The sequence below is a fragment of the Phyllobates terribilis genome, unplaced genomic scaffold (genome assembly GCF_046119375.1).
Source record: "Phyllobates terribilis strain yellow unplaced genomic scaffold, ASM4611937v1 Scaffold_3__8_contigs__length_932513732, whole genome shotgun sequence".
Classification (NCBI taxonomy): domain Eukaryota; kingdom Metazoa; phylum Chordata; class Amphibia; order Anura; family Dendrobatidae; genus Phyllobates; species Phyllobates terribilis.
Genome location: NW_027362763.1, coordinates 856,951,025 through 856,978,250, shown reverse-complemented (window position 1 = coordinate 856,978,250; position 27,226 = coordinate 856,951,025).

Genomic DNA, 27,226 nt, shown 5'->3' with positions numbered 1-27,226 from the left:
TAACCTTAAAGTTTGAGTCTTTACATGTCTTCCTCCTCTAGTTATCCAAAATTCTATAATAGCATGATCGCTGCCTCCTAGGGTCCCAGCCACCTTTACCTCCTCAACCATTTCCTCCCTGTTTATAAGGATTAGATCCAAAGTAGCAGATCCCCTTGTTTTCTCCCCTACCTTTTGGAAGATAAAGTTGTCAGCAAGAGGATAAGAATTTGCTTGACCTGTTAGTTTTATTTAAGAGAGATTACCAACAAATGTCTGGATAGTTGAAATCTCCCATGACCACTATGTCATATTGTTTGGAGAACTTGGTCATTTGATACATAAAGAGTTCATCCATATCTTCAACTTGCCCAGGTGGCCTGTAGTAAATGCCTACAATGGTGTCTTTTCCGTTGTTCTCTCCTTGTATTTTTACCCAAACAGTTTCCACAGAACTCCCAGCCTCTGAAGCTTCAATCTCTGTGCAGATATACGCTTTTCTAACATACAAAGTGACACCTCCCCCTCGTTTATCAAGTCTGTTTCTTGCAAATAAGTTGTATCCTTTTAGCCTTGTATTCCAATCATGTGTATGGTCCCACCAAGTTTCAGTGATTCCAATGACATCATATTTCTTTTCCTGCTTTAGTAGTTCCAATTCTCCTTGTTTGTTGCCCATGCTTTGTGCAATTGTATAAAAACATTTTAGTTTGTGATTGGTTTCTCTTCCTCCCATATTTTTATTATTTAGATTTATTTGTCTTTGTTCTTCTTTTCCACTTCCAATAGCAGAGATCTCAATAGTATTTGTCAGCTGTATGGCTTTTTCTGGCCTTTTGCTTCCCTTCCCACATTGTTCTAGTTTAAAGCTCTCCTGATGCGTGTAGCAAGGCGACTTCCAAATACATGTTTTCCAGTCTTCGTAAGGTGCACCCCATCTCTAGCAAGTAGTCCATCATAAAGGTAATTCATTCCGTGATCGAGAAATCCAAATCCTTGTTGACGGCACCATCGACGTAGCCAGTTATTCACCTGTAGAATCTTATTCCACCTCATTGTTCCATGGCCATCCACTGGGAGGATGGATGAGAAGACCACCTGTGCTCCCAATTCTTTCACTTTCTTGCCTAAGTCTTCAAAGTCACTGCAGATGGTTTCCAGGTCCTTTCTTGCGGTGTCATTTGTCCCCACATGTATTAGCAGGAATGGGTAGTGATTAGTGTTGAGCATTCCGATACTGAAATATCGGGTAACGACCGATATTCGCGGTATCGGAGTTCTGATACTGAGTTCCGATACTTTTAGAATATCGAATACCGGAATCGTAAGTTCCCATAATGCCTGCGCTCTGCAGTGTCTCTGAAGGATGACAAGCTGGATGGCAGCGCTCAGCTTACTGTACTTGTCATTTAGTGTTAAAGGATTTATTTAAAAAAATAATAGTATTTTCATGCACCGTCTCTTTAAAACAGCCGTCTGGCAATTCAGCATCGGTACCCGACAATTTAGAATAGAAAGAATAGAGCATCACACATAGATTAGATACATAGAAACATGTCAGTCACATATATAAGAAGTACAGTGATAGTGTTGATTACTGTACTTGTCATTTAGTGTTAAAATAAAGGATTTATTTAAAAAAATTGGTGTGGGGTTCCCTGTAATTTTAGTCTCTAGCGGAGGTTAAGCAGACGGCTGGGGCAGAAGGGTGGGAAGGGGGTAATACCCACGGAGCTTCCCAGGCTACTAATATCAGCCCCCAGCTGAATACCTAGCCTTTACTAGCTATTAAAATGGGGGACCCCCAAAAAAATGATGTGGGGTCCCCCCTATTTTAATAGCTAGCAATGGCTAGGCAGACAGCTGGGGACTGATATTAATAGCCCAGGAAGGGTGCCATGAATATTGGCCCCCTCCCAGGCTAGAAACACCAGCCGCCAGCCACCCCAGAAATGGCGCATCCATAGGGTGCGCCAATTCTAGCACTTAGCCTCGCTCTTCCCACTGCCCTGTAGCGGTGGCAGTGGGGTAATAGGGCTAGGGTTGATGTCAGCTTATAATGCCAGCTGACATCAAGCCCAGGTTAGTAATGGAGAGGCGTCTATAAGACACCCCCATTACTAACCCCATAGTCAAAGTAAAAAAAACCACAAACACCCAGAATAAAGTCCTTTAATTGAAATAAACACACAATTCTTTATTGTTCTAAATTAAACCATACTTATCATCACGCCCATTCCAGCTGAAGCCAATGTCTTCTGCAATAAAAGTAAAATAATAAACCAACATCATCCTTACCTTTCCATGGTTCCCATGATGGCTCCAGCTCTGCTACATTCACATGACAGGCTGTATCGCAGTCGAAAGCTGCCATCCAGCTTGCCATGTCGCAGACACTGAGAAGCGCAGGCATGCTTGCTCTCCTCAGTGTCTGGCTGTGATGGCATAAAGATGAGCCGAGGTCATGTCCAATGAACTCAGCTCACCTCATGCATGTCACTGACAGCATGGGAAAATTCTCCTGCGCTTGCAGTGAGCGTGAGAGAATTCTCCTGCTGAAGCGCTGAGCGCAGGAGAATTTTCCCACGCTGTCAGTGACGTGCATGAGGTGAGCTCATGTCCAATGAACTCAGCTCACCTCATGCACGTCACTGACAGCGTGGGAGAATTCTCCTGTGCTCAGCGCTTGAGCAGGAGAATTCTCCCACGCTGGGATGTCATTGAGATGACAGGCTGGATCGCAGCTGAACGCTGCCATCCAGCTTGTCATCCTTCAGAGACACTGCAGAGCACAAGCATGCCTATTATTTTACTTTTATTGCAGAAGACATTGGCTTCATCAGGAATGGGCGTGATGGTAAGTATGGTTTAATTTAGAACAATAAAGAATTGTGTGTTTATTTCAATTAAAGGACTCTATTCTGGGTGTTTGTGGGTTTTTTTTAACTTTGACTATGGGGTTAGTAATGAGGGTGTCTTATAGACGCCTCTCCATTACTAACCTGGGCTTGATGTCAGCTGGCATTATAAGCTGACATCAACCCCAGCCCTATTACCCCACTGCCACCGCTACAGGGCAGGGGGAAGAGTGAGGCTAAGTGCCAGAATTGGCGCATCCTATGGATGTGCCATTTCTGGGGCAGCTGATGGTTGGTGTTTCTAGCCTGGGAGGGGGCCAATATTTATGGCACCCTTCCTGGGCTATTAATATCAGCCCCCAGCTGTCTGCCTAGCCTTTGCTAGCTATGAAAATAGGGGGGACCCCACGTCACTTTTTTGGGGGTCCCCCATTTTAATAGCTGGTAAAGGCTAGGTATTCAGCTGGGGGCTGATATTGGTAGCCTGGGAAGCTCCGTGGGTATTACCCCCTTCCCAGGCTTCAAACATCTGCCCCAGCCGTCTGCTTAACCTCCGCTAGAGACTAAAATTACCGGGAACCCCACACCAATTTTTTTTTTTAATAAATCCTTTATTTTAACACTAAATGACAAGTACAGTAATCAACACTATCACTGTACTTCTTATATATGTGACTGACATGTTTCTATGTATCTAATCTATGTGTGATGCTCTATTCTTTCTATTCTAAATTGTCGGGTACCGATGCTGAATTGCCGGCCGGTTTTTTTAAAGAGACGGTGCATGAAAACACTATTATTTTTTTAAATAAATCCTTTAACACTAAATGACAAGTACAGTAAGCAACACTGTCACTGTTATTTTTATATATGTGACTGACATGTTTCTATCTATCTAATCTATGTGTGATGCTCTATTCTTTCTTTTCGAAATTGTTGGTACCGGTGTATGCCGCTGCTGAATTGACAGCTTTTCATGTAATTACATTCTACATTATTCTTAGTTGTTTTCCTTCATGTAGAATTAACCTACAAGGAAAGAAAGGCTTTATTTTCAATCCGATATTTGTGTCCCATTGACTTGCATTGGTTTCCGGTATCGGAATCGGCGATATCTGATATTTTTTGGGTATCTGTCCGATCCAATCCGATCTGATATTTCCCGATATCAGAAGGTATCGCTCAACACTAGTAGTGATCAGTAGGTCTGAAGAGTCTTGATATCCTGTCAGACACATCTTTAATTTTTGTTCCTGGAAGACAGCACATTTCTCTTGAGGTTATGTCTGGTCTGCAGATAGCGGCCTCTGTTCCTCTCAACAGGGAATCCCCCATGACCACCACTCTCTGTTTTTTCTTCACAACATTCTTTTTTCTCCATCTAGGAGGATTCTGGGGGCTTACAAGGTTATTCATTGTTGGCAAAGTCTTATCTTGCTGTATTTCTTCATGGTTCTCCTGCATGAGAGCCTGGTACTGGTTCCTGAGTAGTATGGATGCTGACTGCCTCTCGATCCTCCTGCTTCTCTGGGTCACATGCTTCCATTCCTCTGTTTTGTCAGGTGCAGTTCGAATTTCTTCTCTTTCTGTATCATGAAGAGATAATTCTGCTCTAAGAACTCTTCACCTTCTTTAATGATTTTCAAGGTAGTTAACCTCTCTTCTAGATTTCGCAACTTTTCCTCCAACAGGGACACAAGCTTGCATTTCTGGCATGTGAAGTTTGGCTTTTCCACTGGCAAGTCTGTGAACATGTAGCAGGATATGCAGCTCACCAAATGGCTCCTGGACTCTTCCATGTTCTTATTGTTAATGTTCTGAAAACAGTGATAAAAGCTCCAAAATTCACGCGCCAGTAGTCGCGCGGTTTACCAATGTCCTCCTTTCAGCTCCAACGGCCAAAATCCAGTGTTCTTTGAGCTCGCGGAGACTCTTCATTTATCCCAAAATGCAATGAGAATATGCAAATGATCTCCTCAGGACTCCTCCCCTGGTTTACCGATGTCCTCCTTTCAGCTCCAACGGCCAAAATCCAGTGTTCTTTGAGCTCGCGGAGACTCTTCACTTATCCCAAAATGCAGTGAGAATATGCAAATGATCTCCTCAGGACTCCTCCCCTGGTCCAGTTCCTTGAACAACAAAGGAATACGGGTGAGGGAGACACAAAGCAGATGCAGCAGAGGCAGGGGAACACTATCAAAGGTCTTGGACATTTTTCTCAGACTCTCTCACTACCCAGGCCTGATGAGGCCAAGGAGGAAAAAGTTTTGGAAGATGCTTAAGGAGTACCTTGGCGACTGTACCAGCATCCTCCATGATTCCTATGTGCCTTACAACTATTGGGTATCTAAACTGGACACATGGTATGAACTGTCTCTCTACGCCTTGTAGGTCCTGGCCTGCCCTGCACCTAGCGTTTTGTCAGATCGGGTTTTTAGTGCCGCTGGGGGTATTATAACTGATAGGCGCATCCGCCTGTCAACTGAAAATGATGACAGGCTGACTCTTCTTAAAATGAACAAGGGCTGGATTGGGCCAGATTTCTCGACACCACAGGATTAGCACAGCCAAACCTAAACTCAAATCCAGTGGGTTTTTTTTGGAAGGTCTATTCCCATGCACCCCTTCACACCCAGATATGGGTATATGCTTCAGGATTTCGTCTATTTTATGTCGTCCTCCTCTTTATCCTTCTCCTCATCCTCCACCACTATATCACCAGGGTGACCATCTTGCAACACCCACGTAATTTTTTTAAGGGTGTTTATGATGCCCGTAGGAACTATTTTTAGAGGCCTACCCCTAACATGCTATATAATATATATGTATAACCCCCAGGGGTAAATGGGTAGATGTTTTTCAGCCCATGCACTTAGTACGTGGGCATTACAAGTCTAGGAGACCGACACCTTAATAATTTTTAAAACAATTTTTCTGAGTCCCTTCATTACGTCTCTTTAAATTGGTATTAGAGTACGTCCTAATTTTTGGCAGCCCTTGAACTTGCTGCATACACAATAACACTATAGGAGACCCACTCCTTAATAATGAAAAATAATTTTTTAACTGAGGCCCTACACTACTTATCTTCAAATTGGTATAGGAGTGAGTCTTAATTTTTGGCAGCCCGTGAACTTACTGCATATGCATTAACGGTATAGGAGACCCACTCCTATGTTGTATGTTGCAGTACCACATGGCCCTTGTTGAAGAATTCTTAAAAAAATTCCCATCTGACAATGCTGGCAGCAGATGTCACGGTTTCTTGGACAACCAACGAGTACAGGCGAGGGAGACACAAACCAGATGCAGCAGAGGCAGGGGAATGCTGTCAAAGGTCTGGGACAGTTTTCTCAGACCCTCCCAGCGCCCAGGCTAAGATGTGCAGGGTACTCTGACAAGGAGGGAAAAGTTTTGGAAGATGCTGAAGGAGTACCTTGGTGACTGTAACAGTGTCATCCGTGATTCCTCTGTGCCTTGAAACTATTGGGTATCCAAGCTGGACACGTAATTTGAACTGGCTCTCTACGCCTTGGAGGTCCTGGCCAGCCCTGCACCGAGCATTTTGTCAGAGCGAGATTTTAGTGCTGCTGAGGGAATTATAACTGATAGGCGCATCCGCCTGTCAACTGAAAATGCTGAAAGGCTGACTCTTATCAAAATGAACAAGGGCTGGAATAGGCCAGGGTTGCTTGCGCTCCTTCACAGTTTAGTGGTGCAATGTACCAAAAAAAAACACTTCGGAGCCAGTTAAATTCTATTTTTTATGGTACTATATTACCTCTCTTATCTGAGATTCATGTACGGGGGACCTAAACCAGTTGGGATAGTGTCTTACAGATATCTAGTCTGGGATTATTGCATTATACTCCAAGCTGAAAAATAAAAAAAATTATATTCCCTATTGATAACGCTGTTAGGTGCTTTTAGAATAGGGACAGGTGCTGGATGGTACCATCAGCTGTAAAGGAGTGTTCATTCTGGTCGCATACATCCCTAGAACAATCCACAACTTGATTGATCCCCCTCCATGCACTCGTTCACCGATTCATAATTTTAACGGTGATACTCAGAAATTAATCAAGGTTGACAGAAATGTATCATAGTTGACAGAGATTCATCGCAGTTGGCAGAAATTTTTCAAATTTGACATAAATGAATCAAACTTAAAACAATTTCCTGATTTAATGTGTCCATTTGTAGTTTCTTTGTAGTTTCTGCATGTAAGAGGTAGTGGTGGGAGACTTGACACTACTAGAGCTGGAATTACCACTTCAGAACTCTCAGTGCTTTATTTCCATACATTTCTGCGTGATTCTTAAATTATGTTTGGAGTCATTGTCCTACTGGAAGACCCATGACCTAGGATGCAAAGCCAGCTTTATGACACTGGGCACTACATTGTGAACCAAGATCCTTTGGGAATCTTCACATTTCATGAAGTCAAGGCACCCTGTGCAAGAGTCAGCAACACAGCCCCTAAATATCTTTGAACCTCCACCATATTTGACTAGAAATACTGTGTTTAGTGATGAGAGAACATGCTCGCCACTGCTCGGTACTCGCCTCCCTGCATGTTTGGCGCTATTTAGAGAGCCTATCAACATGCAATGGTTGCCTGCCATGCACTGTAATACCGTAGCCAGTTGGTTGTGGAAATTAAAGTGATTGACTGGCCGCACAGCGTCATCAGGTCTATATAAGACCTGGCACCGCTATGCTCGTCACAGTCTATCCCGGAAACAGGCAGAGTAGGGAGAGGCGCTGCTGAGTCAAGGAGAGATTTGCTTGTTTATAGTTAGCATAGGTATTCCACAACATATTTATATATATATATATACAGTACAGACCAAAAGTTTGGACACACCTTCTCATTTAAAGATTTTCTGTATTTTCATGACTATGAAAATTGTACATTCACACTGAAGGCATAAAAACTACCAATTAACACATGTGGAATTATATACTTAACAAAAAAGTGTGAAACAACTGAAAATATGTCTTATATTCTAGGTTCTTCAAAGTAGCCACCTTTTGCTTTGATGACTGCTTTGCACACTCTTGGCATTCTCTTGATGAGCTTCAAGAGGTAGTCACCGGAAATGGTTTTCAGTTCACAGGTGTGCTCTGTCAGGTTTAATAAGTGGGATTTCTTGCCTTATAAATGGGGTTGGGACCATCAGTTGTGTTGTGCAGAAGTCTGGTGGATACACAGCTGATAGTCCTACTGAATAGACTGTTAGAATTTGTATTATGGCAAGAAAAAAGCAGCTAAGTAAAGAAAAATGAGTGGCTATCATTACTTTAAGAAATGAAGGTCAGTCAGTCCGAAAAATTGGGCAAACTTTGAAAGTGTCCCCAAGTGCAGTTGCAAAAACCATCAAGCGCTACAAAGAAACTGGCTCACATGAGGACCGCCCCAGGAAAGGAAGACCAAGAGTCACCTCTGCTTCTGAGGATAAGTTTATCTGAGTCACCAGCCTCAGAAATCGCAGGTTAACAGAAGCTCAGATTAGAGACCAGGTCAATGCCACACAGAGTTCTAGCAGCAGACGCATCTCTTCAACAACTGTTAAGAGGAGACTTTGTGCAGCAGACCTTCATGGTAAAATAGCTGCTAGGAAACCACTGCTAAGGACAGGCAACAAGCAGAAGAGACTTGTTTGTCATAAAGAACCAAGGAATGGACATTAGACCAGTGGAAATCTGTACTTTGGTATGATGAGTCCAAATTTGAGATCTTTGGTTCCAACCACCGTGTCTTTGTGCAACGCAGAAAAGGTGAACGGATGGACTCTACATGCCTGGTTCCCATCGTGAAGCATGGAGGAGGAGGTGTGATGGTGTGGGGATGCTTTGCTGGTGACACTGTTGGGGATTTAATCAAAATTGAAGGCATACTGAACCAGCATGGATTCCACAGCATCTTGCAGCGGTATGCTATTCCATCCGGTTTGCGTTTAGTTGGACCATCATTTATTTTTCAACAGGACAATGACCCCAAACACACCTCCAGGCTGTGTAAGGGCTATTTGACCAAGAAGGAGAGTGATGGGGTGCTACGCCAGATGACCTGGCCTCCACAGTCACTAGACCTGGACCCAATTGAGATGGTTTGGGGTGAGCTGGACCGCAGAGTGAAGGCAAAAGGGCCAAGAAGTGCTAAGCATCTCTGGGAACTCCTTCAAGATTGTTGGAAGACCATTTCCGGTGACTACCTCTTGAAGCTCATCAAGAGAATGCCAAGAGTGTGCAAAGCAGTCATCAAAGCAAAAGGTGGCTACTTTGAAGAACCTAGAATATAAGACATATTTTCAGTTGTTTCACACTTTTTTGTTAAGTATATAATTCCACATGTGTTACTTCATAGTTTTTATGCCTTCAGTGTGAATGTACAATTTTCATAGTCAAGAAAATACAGAAAAATCTTTAAATGTGAAGGTGTGTCCAAACTTTTGGTCTGTACTGTATATATATATATATATATATCCATCTGAACTAACAGTCCTTCTGAGGACTAATCCAGCTGCATATCAGAGTTAGGCAGGCAGGAAGTGTATGTGGCAGACTGAGATGCATATAGCGCAGGGGAGTCCATTGAACGTCCTGTCTGCTGCTGTAATAATTACAGATATTTGTAGACATAGCCCCAGATATCAGGGGCCAGGGTAAAAAAAAAATTTCTTAATCCTTGTTATTTGCTTAAAAAGAAATCCAGAGTACACCATTTTTCTGCTCCGTTTGCTTGTTAGCACTGCAGAATACAGCCAGATCTGTTTCATATTTCAGCAATAAAAATCCAGAAATTTGAACTGAACGTGGAAAATATTGGCCTCCTTTTCCATTCTATTGCAGTGTGTCGGTCAAGCTATTCTCACTAGGTGTCTGAAGAATAGTATTAGTAAATTACAGGCCTGCTATTTAAAACCGTGGTTCTCTGTCAGACATATCACCTATAACAGCGTTCCAAAATCAGCCATTTCTCGTGAACGTGGAAAATATTGTCCTCCATTTAAAATGGGCAAGATGCGTGGCAAGGGACGTGATGGTAATGGTGCATGCAGAGGCTTAGGACGTGGCCGTGGGCAAACTGAAATTGTGCCATAACAAACACCCACATCTTGTCGCTCGACCTTCCTGTCCCAATTACTAGGGGACCGCAGTACACCACTATTGAACCCAGAGCAGTGTCAAAAGGTTCTTGGTTGGATAGCAGATAATGCTTATAGTCACTTTGACACCACCACCACCCTGTCTTCCACATGGTCAAGTCTCAGTAGCCATGAGTCTGGACCGTATATTCCTCACCCTGATCTTCCTTCTTTTCCCCATGCCGAGTGCCCGGAGACAAGTGATCCCACACTTGGACACTCTGAAGAGAACGCTTGTAGCAATGCCCAAAAACTGGAGCAGTCACGGTCACACGAAAGCAGCGGAGGGAAAGTGAAAAAACTGTCGCAAGAGGTGGATGATGATGATGAGACACAATTGCCAGAAAGTCAGAAGGAGGACCAGGGTGCGGAAGTGGAAGATGAGGTGGTGGATGATATAATAACTGACACAACTAGAGACACACAGAGTGAGGACAGCAGCACACAGGGGGAGGGAGGCGTAGCACCACAACAGGCAGGAAGAAGCAGTGTAGTGGCTGCAGACACAAGGCAGGAAAGCGTTCCCCGTAGCACTAAAATGAAGGAAGTTGCCAGTACAACGGTTAGGTCTTCCCGAGTCTGTTTGTTTTTTAAAGACTCTGCAGATAACCCCAAAAAGTCATTTGCATTACCTGCCAGGCCAGCATCAGCAGGGGTAGCAAAACTAGCAGCCTGACCATTGCCAGCATGATCAGACACATGGCAGCAAAACACCCGACTAAGTGGGCCGAACCCAAGGGTCCAGAAACGGTGTCTGCAGGTGACACCACTGCTTCTTCCGCTGTTATGCGTGCACACCAATCCCCTGTCCATGGCGCATGCCAAGATGCCTCCCGCACTGCACGTATCGTTTCACACTCACAACTAGCACCATCAGCAAGCACGTCCATGTCCTTGTCCCAGTGCAGTGTTCAGTTGTCCCTACCCCAGTCCTTGGAATGCAAGCGCAAATATTCAGCCAACGCCCCAAAGGCCACACTACTAAATTCACACATTTCACGAATGTTTGCGCTTGAAATGTTGCCTTTTAGGCTCGAGGATACTTTGGTATTGAAGGTTGGCTTGCACTCTGCAGAGGGAGTGAGGTGCAGGTGAGGTGGGGTATAACCACACAGTCAGTAGGTAGTTGTAGATTTTCAATGCCAAGAAAGTTCATTTATTTATCCCTGAATTTGGTGGAGATTTCGTCTAGTCTTGCAAGGAGGATGGTTTTGTCACTAACTGAACAGGGTAAGCTATATTTGGTGGATCCGGGGGTGGCAGGTAGAGTAGAGTAAAAGACTGTTGCAATCTGTAGGTTTAGCGTAGAGGTCGGTGGAAAGTTGTCCCTGATTATTTTTAAAGGGAATCTGTCACCTCCCTGGACAATATCAGACTTCTACTATGGCCATACAGGGTATAGAAAAGTAAATTTATACATACCTGTATGGCCTATAGTAGAGGTGTGATTGCAGAGAAAAGCACTTTAATCAAGTTCAGAGTATTATCGGGCAGGAAGATAAGGACTGGAAGGAATTGTGTCACAGGGATCATCTCAAACCCTCCCCCCTCCATCTCCATGTAGGATAAAGAATGCTGTGTACTATTGTGTGTTGGTGAAGGAAAAGCCTGTGGTTGTGTATGCATAGAAGTGTGCTGCTAAGAGATGTAATCTATGCTGAATTATGCTACTGAAGAGACTGTAATACTGTGCCTTATGAAGAAAATACTGTATGGTTACTGGAGCTGGTTGATCAAGAAACTCAGACTGTACTGTAATGAAGATTGTTGCTGTAATATCCCTGAATTGCACTGGCTGTGTTTCAGATTAAATTCCACTGTTAAACTGTTGAAAAAACTCTTGTCAGATGTGTCTGGTCAGCAATTGAATCCATCGTGTGCCTGAGAGAAGCTGCAGCCTATGGTCGCCCTGAGTAACGGTTTCCCCAGGATTCCAAAGAATTCATGAAACCCATCTCGCCCTATCTGAACCTAGCGGCGTGCGTGTAACATTGGTGGCCCATAGGGGGAGTCCTGAGCTGGAATTAGCATGTAGAGGTAGAAGAGGAAAAGTGTCTGGAAAAACACAGCAGCACAGCACCTCAATTCAACTCTGCTACACCAGCTAAAGGGGACCAGCCCTAAAGAAAACTCACTAGCAGCAATGGATTTGGAAATGTAAATAGACAGAATTAGTGAGCTGCTTCTTCTGTTAACCTGGGAAGAATTGAGAACAGTAGCAGAACATACTGCATAAAGATGTCAGAAGAGCAGATTTCTAAAGCACACAACCGCAGGCAACTGTTAGCTGCCATTAATGCAAAAATGGATGAGCTGGGGGAGAAAAAAGCTTAAGACATAATGGAGATGTTCCTCCAGGAGCTAACACAGTTTCTAACCAGGTTGAAGTTGGAGGATGAAGGGGCGGCACCTATTACCAAAAGCGGAAATCTCCGTCCGCATGCAGAACTTCAGGAATTAAAAGAACAATTCAAAGCCCTGCAGGAATTGACCAAAACCTCTGAATGGGTGACAAACTCAGAGAGAACCTTTACACTGCTTAGGTTAGATAAATCAGGAAGACAGTCCTCTCTAACACCACAAATCACCATAAGGAAAGAATTCAAGATCCTGGGACAGATTGGAGAGTGTGAACAGAAAGAGAAATTGTCTTATATGAACTTGTTGCACCAGATCGATGCAGGCTTACAGAAAGGCTACCAGCCAGATGAGATCATTGAGGGGGTGGTGAAAGCGATCAGCCCTGGACTGAACCTCCGTAGTATGGTAGAAATGAAGAGTTAATTGACCTTGCAACAGCTGAAGATGTTTTTAAAAGAGCACTATAAAGAAGAGAGTACTTCAGAATTGTTCCACCGACTCATTAACCACACACAGAAAAATAATGAACCACTCCAAAGTTTCTTGTTCATAGCAATTGAACTGACGGATAGACTATTGCATTCATCCAGAGATGTAGAAGCAGAGGAGAAGTTTGATGCTGGACTAGTCCAGAAGAAGTTCTTGAGATCATTGGGAATGGGGTTATTCAGCAAAGACATCAAGTTGCAGCTGAAACAGTATCTAGAAGATCCTGGCATTCTGGACGAAGTCCTAATTGAAAAAATGAATGAGGCAGCTAGTTTGGAGTCAGAGAGCGAACAGAAGTTAAATAAAGGCTCTGCTCCTAAAATCACCAAAATGAGTCAGCTGAAGTTGGAGACCCCCTGTGGCTAGTCCGAAGATCATCACAGAGACACTCCAGTGCCACCACCGAGAGGAAACCTTAAATCATCAACAAAAGAGAGGACCACAAGCGCTGATTGAGAGGAAGTAATAGGAGAACTGCGAGCCGAGTTGATTGAGGTGAAAAAGTTGATTTGTTCCAGGCCAGAACCTGTATCCCTCAGACCCAGGAGTGAGTTCCAATACAGAAGATACCCAGCTTGTGAAGCATGCTGTTCATCAAATCAGAGTACGGTGTGTGTCCACTGTCTACATGCCAGTGTGGGGCGACTGGTAATCGCGACACGGAGGAGGCCCTAGAAGCAAATCTAAATCTCACCAAACCCCAGAACAGCGCATGATGGTAAAACGGCTGTGTCAGTACTATCCCCAAGAGTGTTCCTGTCTACAACAGCTGCAAGCGAGTCAGGAGCATCAGTTACTTAATACCCAGCGTGGAGGTCAAACGATGTACTCCTGGGAGGAGGATTCCTCGGTCAGTAAAGATAGCTTCATCAGCCTAATCCGTGAAAGGTGCTTTATACAGTGCCAGCTAGATGGACTCCTGGTAAAAGCACTGTGGGACACAGGAGCCCAAGGCTACCTGCCACATACCTGCCTTCAGTTGCTAAAAGAACTCTTAGGACCAGTGGAACTCCACGGCAAAGCTGTCAACCAGACCAAAATCCCTTTCATAGGCTGGGTGGAAGTGACTTTCCAACTGAGGGCCAAGAAGAACAGCAACACCATTGAGCTTTTGGTACCTTTTCTCGTGACCAGTGATCAGAACGTGGCAGAGGATCCTATCCTGGTTATATAATCAGTGAGGTCATCACGAAACACAAGTCAGGGACGCTGGTGGTGGATTCAACTGACACACCAGTTGCCATACCCAATGCAGTGGCAGAAAATGAGATTCATAGAGTAAAGAAAGCACAGAATACAATGGACCTAAAAGAAGTCAAGGTAGGCTGGTGCCCAACCATCATCCCTGCAAACCAAATGGTGGGGGTGAGGTGTGGAGTCCAGGTAGAACCAGGAAGAAAAGTCCAGAAAAGACTGTTTGTGCCAAAAGACTCCTCAGAACTTCCGGATGGCATAGTTCAAGGTGAGACTGTGCTTATGATTCCTACTGGTGGGTTTGCTCGAGTGACAGTACCAGTGATGAATACTAAGAAACACGAAATTAGACTGGATCCAAAGACTGTGTTAGGTCACATTGAAACCATTAAAACAGTATATCCACCTAGTGTGGGACCCGCCCAGGGGTCTACCGTGAATTCAGTCTCCCCACCAAGGAACAGGAGTTGACCAGGGGTGGAAATTGCATGAACCACCTCAGGGTCCTGGGATCCCCCTCTATCCCTGGAACACTTGTGTGCTGAAGACATAGCGATAGCAAAACAGATGCTGAGAGGAGTGTCATGCATTCTCTAAAGATGACTCTGATATAGGCTGTATCCCGTCGTTCCAGTTGAAAATCAATTTGAAAAACACGACCCCAGTAACCAGAAGTTACATGTCTGTGCCAAAACCATTACACCGTGAAGTGAAAGAGTATTTACAAGATCTAATCAACAGAGGCTAGGTCCAAAACTCGAAGTTGTCTTATTCCTCTCCTATTGTCTGTGTTAGGAAGAAGGATGGTACTTTGAGACTCTGCTGTGATTACCGGGAACTAAACCGAAAGTCAGTACTTGATCGGCACCCGATACCAAAGATTCAAGATGTGCTGGATAGCTTATCAGGAAGTAGCTGGTTCTCTGTCCTCGATCAGGGTAAAGCATACCATCAAGGGTTTGTTGAAGAGTTCAGTAGACCCTTGACAGCATTCATCACACCGTGGGGGATATATGAGTGGATTCGCATACCGATTGGGCTCAGTTCAGCTCCAGCAGAATTTCAGAGGAGCATGGAGACCTGTTTGGAAGGATTGAGGGACGATATCTGCCAGCCGTACTTGGATGACAATGTGGTACACAGCAAAACCTTCCAGGAGCATGTTGAACACGTGAGGACCGTATTACAACAGTATCAGTGACACGGAGTTAAGTTGAACCCAAAGAAATGTGAACTGTTCCAAAGGCAAGTCCGATTTCTAGGGAAAATGGTGTCCGGCAAAGGATATACCGTGGACCCAGCAGAAATCGCTCCGATAATGGCCTTAAAAGACAAGCGGCCCACTACTGTCGGAAAGTTGAGGCAGATGTTAGGATTCCTCTCCTACTATCGTACTTATGGAACTTCTCCAGGATTGCCACCCCACTATATCTCCTCTTGGGGGGGACAACAAAGTCAACAAAACCCACGGAGAAAAAGAAGAATGTAGGTAGGACTGGGCTTAAAAGAAACAATGCCTTTTCGTCCCAACAGCCCATTCTCTAGACAGCAGACCACCAGGATGTATTGGAAGAACTAGTAGACTACTTGATAAAACCACCCATCTTGGGATATCCTGATTTCAACTTACCATTTGTTCTTCATTGTGACGCTTCTCAAGTTGGACTGGGAGCTGCCCTGTATCAGTATCAAGATGGAAAATTGAGAGTCATCGGTTACGGTTCTGGAGCGTTGACAGACGCCGAGAAGAATTACCATCTACATTTCTGAAAATGGAGTTCCTGGCATTGAAATGGTCTATCTGTAAACAATTTAGAGATTATCTCTACTACAGCAAAGAGTTTGAGGTATACACTGACAACAGTCCTTTGACCTATGTCCTTACTTCAGCCAAACTGAATGTAACAGGTCAGAGATAGGTCGCTGAACTAGCTGACTTCAATTTCAGCATGAAGTGCAGGCCAGGAAAATGCAATGCGGATGCTGATGGATTGTCGAGAATGCCACTTGATCCTGAGGAGTTCATGCCAGAATGCTTGGGGGAAGTCAGTCTGGAAGCAATTGAGAGCACTACCCAAGCAGTGCAAGCTTATCAAGAGGAAGACACACCATTGTGGTGTCCGTTGACGGTGGAAACCACCATAGAAGTGAGAGAACAAGATCACCCCTTGTCCATTCAACAACTACCAAAAGGAAAAATCCATAGAGCACAACGGGAAGATCAGGTAATTGGTAGAATACTACTTTATGTGGACCAAAATCAGTTTCCAAGTAAATTGGAGAGAGATAATGAGTCACCAGCAGTATCTGTTTTACTTAAAGAATGGACGAAGCTCTACCTCAGTGAAGACAGTATCCTGTATCATAAAGGAGGACAAAACCGGAAGTTGGTACTACCCAGAGTAATCCGTATGTTGGTCTTCAAAGAACTCCATGAAAATATGGGACACCTGGGAGTGGAAAGGGCAACCATCTTGATCCATTATGTTTCTTCAGGCCATACATGCGGAAACATATTGAGAGGTACGTGACCAGGGAGTGTGGGTGTCTGAAAGATAAATGTCCCAACAGATCAACCTGGGCACCTATGGGCAACATCCAAACTACGTATCCGTTTGAGATGGTCTCAATAGACTTTCTACATCTCGAGATGTGCAAGGGTGGTTATGAATACATATTGGTGGTGATGGACCATTTTGCTCGATTTTCCCAAGCATATGCCACCACCAAAAAAGCTGGTCGAACAGCGGCAGAGAAGATCTTCAATGATTTTGCTTTGAGGTTTGGGTTCCCTACGAGGTTACACCATGACCAAGGAAGAGAATTTGAGAACCAGCTCTTTGCCAAGCTAGAAAAGTACTGTAGAATTCAGAGATCCCACACAACGCCCTATCACCCAGAGAGTAATGGACAAGTGGAACGTTTTAACCAGACATTATTGTCCATGTTGCACACTTTAACAGCTGATGAGAAGAAAGACTAGAAGAGTTCTCTGTCAAAAGTGGTACATGCCTATAACTGTACAAAGAGTGATGCAACCGGTTACTCACCCTTCTTCCTATTGTATGGACGATCGCCAAGACTGCCAATCAACATTATGTTCGATACTCCGGTATCAGAGACTTACAGAACATATCCGGAGTACGTTAGGAAATGGAAGGAACGGATGGTTGAGGCATACAACATAGCGTCCAAAGTGGTTACGCAAGGACAGAGCAAGAGTAAGGAGTACTATGATCGAAAATGTTATGGAGCAGAAATGGCATCGGGAAGCCTGGTGCTAATCAAGAACATACGTGAGAAAAGTGGTCCAGGAACACTTTGTTCGTACTGTGAAGACAAGATGTATGTGGTCATAAAGAGGAAAGCCGATGACAGTCCAGTGTATGAAATCTGATTGGAAAGAGGGGATAAGAAAACCAGAATAGTCCATTGGAATTTATTACAACCCTGTGATTATCTCCCATCAAAACAAGACTTCCAGAAGCAGACCGAGATTGACTAAGAGACCACCACAGATTGAAGCTCCAGTGGTGGATAGTGACCTTGAAAGTTCGGATGAAGAAGAGCACACTGTTGTATTTCTCGGACCCGCAAGGAAAGAGATGTACCATCCTCAGGAGAGTAAACTAAGTCCCGAGGCTCCAGAGTTTGTACCAAGGAGTACAGAGGAAGTCCAATTTAGATCTGATGATCGAACACCGATATGAATACATATTGGTGGTGATGGACCATTTTGCTCGATTTTCCCAAGCATATGCCACCACCAAAAAAGCTGGTCGAACAGCGGCAGAGAAGATCTTCAATGATTTTGCTTTGAGGTTTGGGTTCCCTACGAGGTTACACCATGACCAAGGAAGAGAATTTGAGAACCAGCTCTTTGCCAAGCTAGAAAAGTACTGTAGAATTCAGAGATCCCACACAACGCCCTATCACCCAGAGAGTAATGGACAAGTGGAACGTTTTAACCAGACATTATTGTCCATGTTGCACACTTTAACAGCTGATGAGAAGAAAGACTAGAAGAGTTCTCTGTCAAAAGTAGTACATGCCTATAACTGTACAAAGAGTGATGCAACCGGTTACTCACCCTTCTTCCTATTGTATGGACGATCGCCAAGACTGCCAATCAACATTATGTTCGATACTCCGGTATCAGAGACTTACAGAACATATCCGGAGTACGTTAGGAAATGGAAGGAACGGATGGTTGAGGCATACAACATAGCGTCCAAAGTGGTTACGCAAGGACAGAGCAAGAGTAAGGAGTACTATGATCGAAAATGTTATGGAGCAGAAATGGCATCGGGAAGCCCGGTGCTAATCAAGAATATACGTGAGAAAAGTGGTCCAGGAACACTTTGTTCGTACTGTGAAGACAAGATGTATGTGGTCATAAAGAGGAAAGCCGATGACAGTCCAGTGTATGAAATCTGATTGGAAAGAGGGGATAAGAAAACCAGAATAGTCCATTGGAATTTATTACAACCCTGTGATTATCTCCCATCAAAACAAGACTTCCAGAAGCAGACCGAGATTGACTAAGAGACCACCACAGATTGAAGCTCCAGTGGTGGATAGTGACCTTGAAAGTTCGGATGAAGAAGAGCACACTGTTGTATTTCTCGGACCCGCAAGGAAAGAGATGTACCATCCTCAGGAGAGTGAACTAAGTCCCGAGGCTCCAGAGTTTGTACCAAGGAGTACAGAGGAAGTCCAATTCAGATCTGATGATCGAACACCGATATGAATACATATTGGTGGTGATGGACCATTTTGCTCGATTTTCCCAAGCATATGCCACCACCAAAAAAGCTGGTCGAACAGCGGCAGAGAAGATCTTCAATGATTTTGCTTTGAGGTTTGGGTTCCCTACGAGGTTACACCATGACCAAGGAAGAGAATTTGAGAACCAGCTCTTTGCCAAGCTAGAAAAGTACTGTAGAATTCAGAGATCCCACACAATGCCCTATCACCCAGAGAGTAATGGACAAGTGGAACGTTTTAACCAGACATTATTGTCCATGTTGCACACTTTAACAGCTGATGAGAAGAAAGACTAGAAGAGTTTTCTGTCAAAAGTGGTACATGCCTATAACTGTACAAAGAGTGATGCAACCGGTTACTCACCCTTCTTCCTATTGTATGGACGATCGCCAAGACTGCCAATCAACATTATGTTCGATACTCTGGTATCAGAGACTTACAGAACATATCCGGAGTACGTTAGGAAATGGAAGGAACGGATGGTTGAGGCATATAACATAGCGTCCAAAGTGGTTACGCAAGGACAGAGCAAGAGTAAGGAGTACTATGATCGAAAATGTTATGAAGCAGAAATGGCATCGGGAAGCCCGGTGCTAATCAAGAACATATGTGAGAAAAGTGGTCCAGGAAAACTTTGTTCGTACTGTGAAGACAAGATGTATGTGGTCATAAAGAGGAAAGCCGATGACAGTCCAGTGTATGAAATCTGATTGGAAAGAGGGGATAAGAAAACCAGAATAGTCCATTGGAATTTATTACAACCCTGTGATTATCTCCCATCAAAACAAGACTTCCAGAAGCAGACCGAGATTGACTAAGAGACCACCACAGATTGAAGCTCCAGTGGTGGATAGTGACCTTGAAAGTTCGGATGAAGAAGAGCACACTGTTGTATTTTTCGGACCCGCAAGGAAAGAGATGTACCATCCTCAGGAGAGTGAACTAAGTCCCGAGGCTCCAGAGTTTGTACCAAGGAGTACAGAGGAAGTCCAATTCAGATCTGATGATCGAACACCGATATGAATACATATTGGTGGTGATGGACCATTTTGCTCGATTTTCCCAAGCATATGCCACCACCAAAAAAGCTGGTCGAACAGCGGCAGAGAAGATCTTCAATGATTTTGCTTTGAGGTTTGGGTTCCCTACGAGGTTACACCATGACCAAGGAAGAGAATTTGAGAACCAGCTCTTTGCCAAGCTAGAAAAGTACTGTAGAATTCAGAGATCCCACACAATGCCCTATCACCCAGAGAGTAATGGACAAGTGGAACGTTTTAACCAGACATTATTGTCCATGTTGCACACTTTAACAGCTGATGAGAAGAAAGACTAGAAGAGTTTTCTGTCAAAAGTGGTACATGCCTATAACTGTACAAAGAGTGATGCAACCGGTTACTCACCCTTCTTCCTATTGTATGGACGATCGCCAAGACTGCCAATCAACATTATGTTCGATACTCCGGTATCAGAGACTTACAGAACATATCCGGAGTACGTTAGGAAATGGAAGGAACGGATGGTTGAGGCATATAACATAGCGTCCAAAGTGGTTACGCAAGGACAGAGCAAGAGTAAGGAGTACTATGATCGAAAATGTTATGGAGCAGAAATGGCATCGGGAAGCCCGGTGCTAATCAAGAACATACGTGAGAAAAGTGGTCCAGGAAAACTTTGTTCGTACTGTGAAGACAAGATGTATGTGGTCATAAAGAGGAAAGCCGATGACAGTCCAGTGTATGAAATCTGATTGGAAAGAGGGGATAAGAAAACCAGAATAGTCCATTGGAATTTATTACAACCCTGTGATTATCTCCCATCAAAACAAGACTTCCAGAAGCAGACCGAGATTGACTAAGAGACCACCACAGATTGAAGCTCCAGTGGTGGATAGTGACCTTGAAAGTTTGTGTAACGGGTCTGGGAGGCGGAACCTCTGGGCTACAATACAAGGGGGCGGTCCTTGTAAGGGAGCGGGTGGCGACCAGGCAGGTAGTCACAGGAGGTGACCAGGACAGTCTCTGGGTGTACGGGCAGGAGGACACGGCAAGTGATCGGGGCAGTCTCTGGATAAAGGGTAGGTACGACCTGTGATGGCTGAACCTCCAGGTAGGCTAGCAAGGCAGATGAAGAATGTGTGCTCCCAGGTGAGCAAGCGAGAGTCTCTGGAATAGCAGGTGGTCACAGCACGTGACGGCGGAGCCTCCAGGTAGGCAAGCAGGCAGGTAACGGAGAAGCGCTCCCAGGTGAGCGGGCAAGAGTCTCAGGAATAGCTGGTGGTCACAGCACGTGACAGCGGAGCCTCCGGGCAGGCAAGCAGGCAGGTAGCGGAGAAGCGCTCCCAGGTGAGCGGGCAAGAGTCTGGAGTAGCTGGTGGTCACAGCACGTGACAGCGGAGCCTCCGGGCAGGCAAGCAGGCAGGTAGCGGAGAAGCGCTCCCAGGTGAGCGGGCAAGAGTCTGGAGTAGCTGGTGGTCACAGCACGTGACAGCGGAGCCTCCGGGCTGGCAAGCAGGCAGGTAACGGAGAAGCGCTCCCAGGTGAGCGGGCAAGCTGGTCCATAGACAGACTGACCGGAGTTGTAAGGCAGACCGTCGGACCTCAGGCAAGCAGGCAGGTAGCTGAGGTGCGCTCCCAGGTGAGCGGGCAGGCTGGTCCTTAGACAGACTGACAGGAGTAGTAAGGCAGACCGTCGGACCTCAGACTAGCAGACAGGTAGCAAGTAATCAGGCAGGAATCTGACAGGTAACTGGCAGGTAACTGGCAACGGGACCTGAGGGCTGAAGCACAGGTGAGACACAGGTGCAAACAACATTGCTCGGGCACCTCCATTTTGGAGGAGGTGCCTTATATATGATGAAGTCCTCCGGCCATTGGCCGGGGACTCCTTAGGACGGCGCGCGCGGCCCCTTTAAGAGGAGGGGAGCGCGCGCGCACGCGCCCTAAGCACAGGGGCCGGGAAGGAGCGCGCGCTGAGAGCAGAGCGGGAGGAGGACGCCGGGAAGGAGCGCGCGCTGACAGCAGAGCGGGAGAGGGACGCCGGGCACGGGGCAGAGCGGTGAGGGGAGCAGCGTCCCTGCCTAGCAGAGGGCAGGGACGCCGGCACTACAGTACCCCCCCCTTTAGGCCCCCCCTTTTTTAGGCCAGACAGAAATTTAGCTAGGATGAGAGGGGCATGGATGTTCTCCCGGGGCTCCCACGTTCTCTCCTCAGGACCAAACCCCTTCCAATCTTCCAGAAAAAAGGTCTTTCCTCTTACCCTTTTGGTGGCAAGAATGTTCTCTACCTCAAACTCGTCCTCAGCAGAAACCGGAGCAGGAGGCGTACCTGTAGACTTGGAAAAAGAGTTAAGTACCACAGGTTTGAGGAGAGATACATGGAAGAAGTTAGGGATCCGTAAGTTGGCCGGGAGTTTCAATTTATAGGCCACCGGGTTGATCTGACTGGTGACCTCCAGAGGTCCGATGAATCGAGGCCCTAACTTGTAAGAGGGTATCTTGAGTCGAACATATTTAGATGAGAGCCAGACCTTATCTCCTGGACGAAATTGAGGAGGATCCAGGCGTTTTTTGTCAGCGTGTCTTTTCATCCGCTCGGACGACTGAAGGAGTGCGGATCGGGTACTCTCCCAAATGGAGGAAAATTTGCTAACGAGAGATTCCGCAGCCGGGTTGTCCACCGAGGTGGAGACAGGAAAAGGAATCCGAGGATGCTGACCAAAGACTACAAAAAACGGGGATTTGGAGGAGGATTCGCTCTCGTGATTATTGTAAGAGAACTCGGCCCATGGTAGGAGATCCACCCAGTCAGAATGGTGGGCATTAACGAAGTGCCGGAGGTAACTGGTCAGGTTCTGATTGATCCGCTCCACTTGACCATTGGACTGTGGGTGGTAAGCGGAAGAGAAGTCCAGGGTGACGTCTAGTAGTTTACAAGTGGCTCTCCAGAAGCGTGAGGTGAACTGTACCCCACGATCCGACACGATGTGGAGGGGCAGGCCATGAAGACGGAAGATGTGACGAATAAAGTCTCTAGCTAGCTCGGGTGCAGACGGGAGGCCTGGCAGGGGAACGAAATGAGCCATCTTGGAGAAGCGGTCAGCGACCACCCAAATGACCGTACAACCGGCAGAGAGTGGGAGGTCAGTTATGAAGTCCATTGCAATATGCTGCCAGGGAGCAGCAGGTACTGGGAGCGGAAGGAGGCGACCCGCTGGCAGATGTCTCGGAACCTTGTTGCGGGCGCAGGACACACAGGCAGAAACAAAGTCTATTACATCCTTGTGCAGGGTAGGCCACCAGTAGTGCCGGGAAATAAGCTGGAGGGTCTTCTTCTGACCAGCGTGGCCAGCCAGTTTAGACGAGTGACCCCAGTGAAGGATCTTTTCCCGATCAGGTACTGATACGAACGTCTTTCCGGGAGGGAGACGATTTAGACTCACGGGAGCCACCTGCATTACTCTGGCGGGATCGATGATGTGTTTCGGATCTTCCTCGAGATCAGATACCAGAAAGGATCGAGACAAGGCGTCCGCCTTGACGTTTTTGTCAGCCGGGCGAAAATGAAGGACAAAATCAAAACGAGCAAAAAACAAGGACCACCGGGCTTGGCGCGGGTTAAGTCTCTGGGCATGCTGGAGGTAAGCCAAGTTCTTGTGGTCAGTGTAAATTATTACCGGGTGAAGAGCCCCCTCAAGCAGGTAACGCCACTCCTCCAATGCCAGTTTGATGGCCAATAACTCTCGATCTCCTATGGAATAATTGCGCTCTGAGGAAGAGAAGAGTTTAGAGAAGAAGCCGCAAGTTACCATCCTCCCGGAAGAAGATTTTTGAGTAAGTACCGCTCCAGCTCCAGAGGAGGAGGCGTCCACTTCCAGGAAGAACTGCTTGTTGCCGTCCGGGCGATGCAGCACCGGGGCGGAAGAGAAGGCCTGTTTTAAGGAAAGAAAGGCTTCTTCTGCTTCGGGCGGCCACTCTTTGGGATTAGTACCCTTACGGGTGAGCGCGGAAATTGGGGCAGTCCGGGAAGAGAAGTGTGGTATGAAGAGGCGGTAGTAGTTGGCGAAGCCCAGGAACCGCTGAATGGCCTTCAACCCCTCCGGTCGGGGCCATTTCTCGATGGCAGACAGTTTCTCCGGATCCATTCGTAGGCCGGTCTGAGAAATAATGTAGCCCAAAAACGGAAGCGAGGTCTGCTCAAAGAGGCACTTCTCGTATTTAGCGAAGAGGTGATTCTGCCTGAGCCTGAGCAGGACCTGACGAACGTCCCTCCGGTGAGTCTGGAGATCCGGAGAGAAGACCAAGATGTCGTCCAGGTACACCACTACGCAGGAGTAGAGAAGGTCCCGGAAGATGTCATTGACCAACTCTTGAAAGACGGCAGGAGCGTTACAGAGACCAAAGGGCATTACCAGGTATTCATAGTGGCCGTCCCAGGTGTTGAATGCCGTCTTCCATTCATCCCCTTGACGGATACGAACCAGGTTGTACGCCCCACGGAGGTCTAGTTTGGTGAAGATTCTAGCCCCCCTCAGACGATCAAATAATTCTGGAATGAGCGGAAGGGGGTACTTATTCTTCACCGTGATCTGGTTTAGGCCTCTATAGTCTATACAGGGACGGAGAGAGCCGTCCTTCTTTTTGACGAAAAAGAAGCCTGCTCCCGCCGGGGAGGTAGATTTCCGGATGAATCCCCTGGCCAGATTCTCCTCAATATATTCGGACATCGACCGGGTCTCAGCAGCGGATAAAGGATAAATACGCCCACGGGGAGGAGTAGTACCGGGTAACAGGTCGATGGGACAGTCGTATGGTCTATGAGGGGGTAATGTCTCTGCCTCCTTTTTATTAAAGACATCAGCATAAGACCAATAAGGAATTGGAAGTCCAGGTAGATTAGCTGGGGTAGGAGAGGGACGGACGGGATGGACGGGAACCAGGCAGGTCTTATGACAGTCTTGTCCCCAGCGAAGGACTTCTCCGGTTTGCCAGTCAAGCACGGGTGCATGTCTCTGGAGCCAAGGCAGACCTAGCAAGAGGGCGTGAGAGAGTCCAGGCAGAACATGAAAGGAGATACCTTCAGAATGCAGCATTCCCACCTGCAGAGTAATGGATTCGGTGATGAGTTGGATGGGGCGTGGTAAGAGCCCCCCATCCACGGCAGCCACAGACAAGGGTACAGCCAGAGGTTTGGTGGGGATGCGGTATTTCTCTACCAGGGACTGTGAAATAAGATTCCCGGCTGCTCCAGAGTGGCTGTTCGAAATAACGGTTCTCCCCGTAGACGATTGAAACTGACAACAGCAGGGATGGAGAGGATTTATTCTTGTCTAGGTGGACCTCTCTGAGCGAACCTAGACACAGGCGTTTCCCGACCTCTCCGGGCAGGCACGGATCCGGTGCTCCTTACTGCCACAGTAGAAGCAGGTCCCCTCGGCACGGCGTAAGTCCTGACGGGTCTTGACCATCTTGGTCTGGTCGACCTGCATAGGCTCAGGAGGGTGTACCTGGTTAGAGACAGAAGGAGTGACGGGTTTCTGAAAAGTAGGAGCTAGACGTGGTAACCTCCTCTCACGGGTGACCTCTCTGGCACGCTCCTGGAACCGTAGGTCAATCCGGGTGGCAAGAGTTATTAAGTCATCGAGAGTGGTAGGAATGTCCCGACCAGCAAGTTCATCTTTAATACGGCCGGACAGACCCTCCCAGAAGACGGAAACCAGAGCGTCGTTATCCCAGGCCAGCTCCGAGGCAAGGGTACGGAACCGTATGGCATATTGGCCCACGGTGAGACTCTCCTGACGGAGGCGTAGCAACGATGATGCAGATGAGGTCTTCCGTCCGGGTTCGTCGAAGACTTTCCGGAAAGCCGTGAGAAAAGCAGGCAAGTTGGACACCAGGGGGTCTCCTCTCTCCCATAGAGGATTTAGCCAGGCCAGGGCCTCCCCGGTGAGATGGGACATGATGAAGGCAATTTTGGCCCGGTCGGAGTTAAACTGGTGGGACAAAAGTTCAAAGTGCAGGGTGCACTGATTTAAGAAGCCCCGAGCCTGGACGGAGTCGCCTCCGAAGCGAGGAGGTGCAGAAAGCCGGGGTCCGGGGTAGGATACCATGGTATTAGTGGGCAGCGGAGCTGCCGGATTGCAAGATATGGCACTGGCGGAGGTTGTTGGTGGATCAGACAGAGTGTTCAGGCGAGTATTGACATTCCGCAGGTGACCCAGGATGGACTCCTGTTGGGACCTCTGACGGGACAGTTCAAGACAGAGGTCCGAGAGCGAGGGAGCTTGGGTGCCACCGGGTTCCATGGCCCGAGCAAACTGTAACGGGTCTGGGAGGCGGAACCTCTGGGCTACAATACAAGGGGGCGGTCCTTGTAAGGGAGCGGGTGGCGACCAGGCAGGTAGTCACAGGAGGTGACCAGGACAGTCTCTGGGTGTACGGGCAGGAGGACACGGCAAGTGATCGGGGCAGTCTCTGGATAAAGGGTAGGTACGACCTGTGATGGCTGAACCTCCAGGTAGGCTAGCAAGGCAGATGAAGAATGTGTGCTCCCAGGTGAGCAAGCGAGAGTCTCTGGAATAGCAGGTGGTCACAGCACGTGACGGCGGAGCCTCCAGGTAGGCAAGCAGGCAGGTAACGGAGAAGCGCTCCCAGGTGAGCGGGCAAGAGTCTCAGGAATAGCTGGTGGTCACAGCACGTGACAGCGGAGCCTCCGGGCAGGCAAGCAGGCAGGTAGCGGAGAAGCGCTCCCAGGTGAGCGGGCAAGAGTCTGGAGTAGCTGGTGGTCACAGCACGTGACAGCGGAGCCTCCGGGCAGGCAAGCAGGCAGGTAGCGGAGAAGCGCTCCCAGGTGAGCGGGCAAGAGTCTGGAGTAGCTGGTGGTCACAGCACGTGACAGCGGAGCCTCCGGGCTGGCAAGCAGGCAGGTAACGGAGAAGCGCTCCCAGGTGAGCGGGCAAGCTGGTCCATAGACAGACTGACCGGAGTTGTAAGGCAGACCGTCGGACCTCAGGCAAGCAGGCAGGTAGCTGAGGTGCGCTCCCAGGTGAGCGGGCAGGCTGGTCCTTAGACAGACTGACAGGAGTAGTAAGGCAGACCGTCGGACCTCAGACTAGCAGACAGGTAGCAAGTAATCAGGCAGGAATCTGACAGGTAACTGGCAGGTAACTGGCAACGGGACCTGAGGGCTGAAGCACAGGTGAGACACAGGTGCAAACAACATTGCTCGGGCACCTCCATTTTGGAGGAGGTGCCTTATATATGATGAAGTCCTCCGGCCATTGGCCGGGGACTCCTTAGGACGGCGCGCGCGTCCCCTTTAAGAGGAGGGGAGCGCGCGCGCGCGCGCCCTAAGCACAGGGGCCGGGAAGGAGCGCGCGCTGAGAGCAGAGCGGGAGGAGGACGCCAGGAAGGAGCGCGCGCTGACAGCA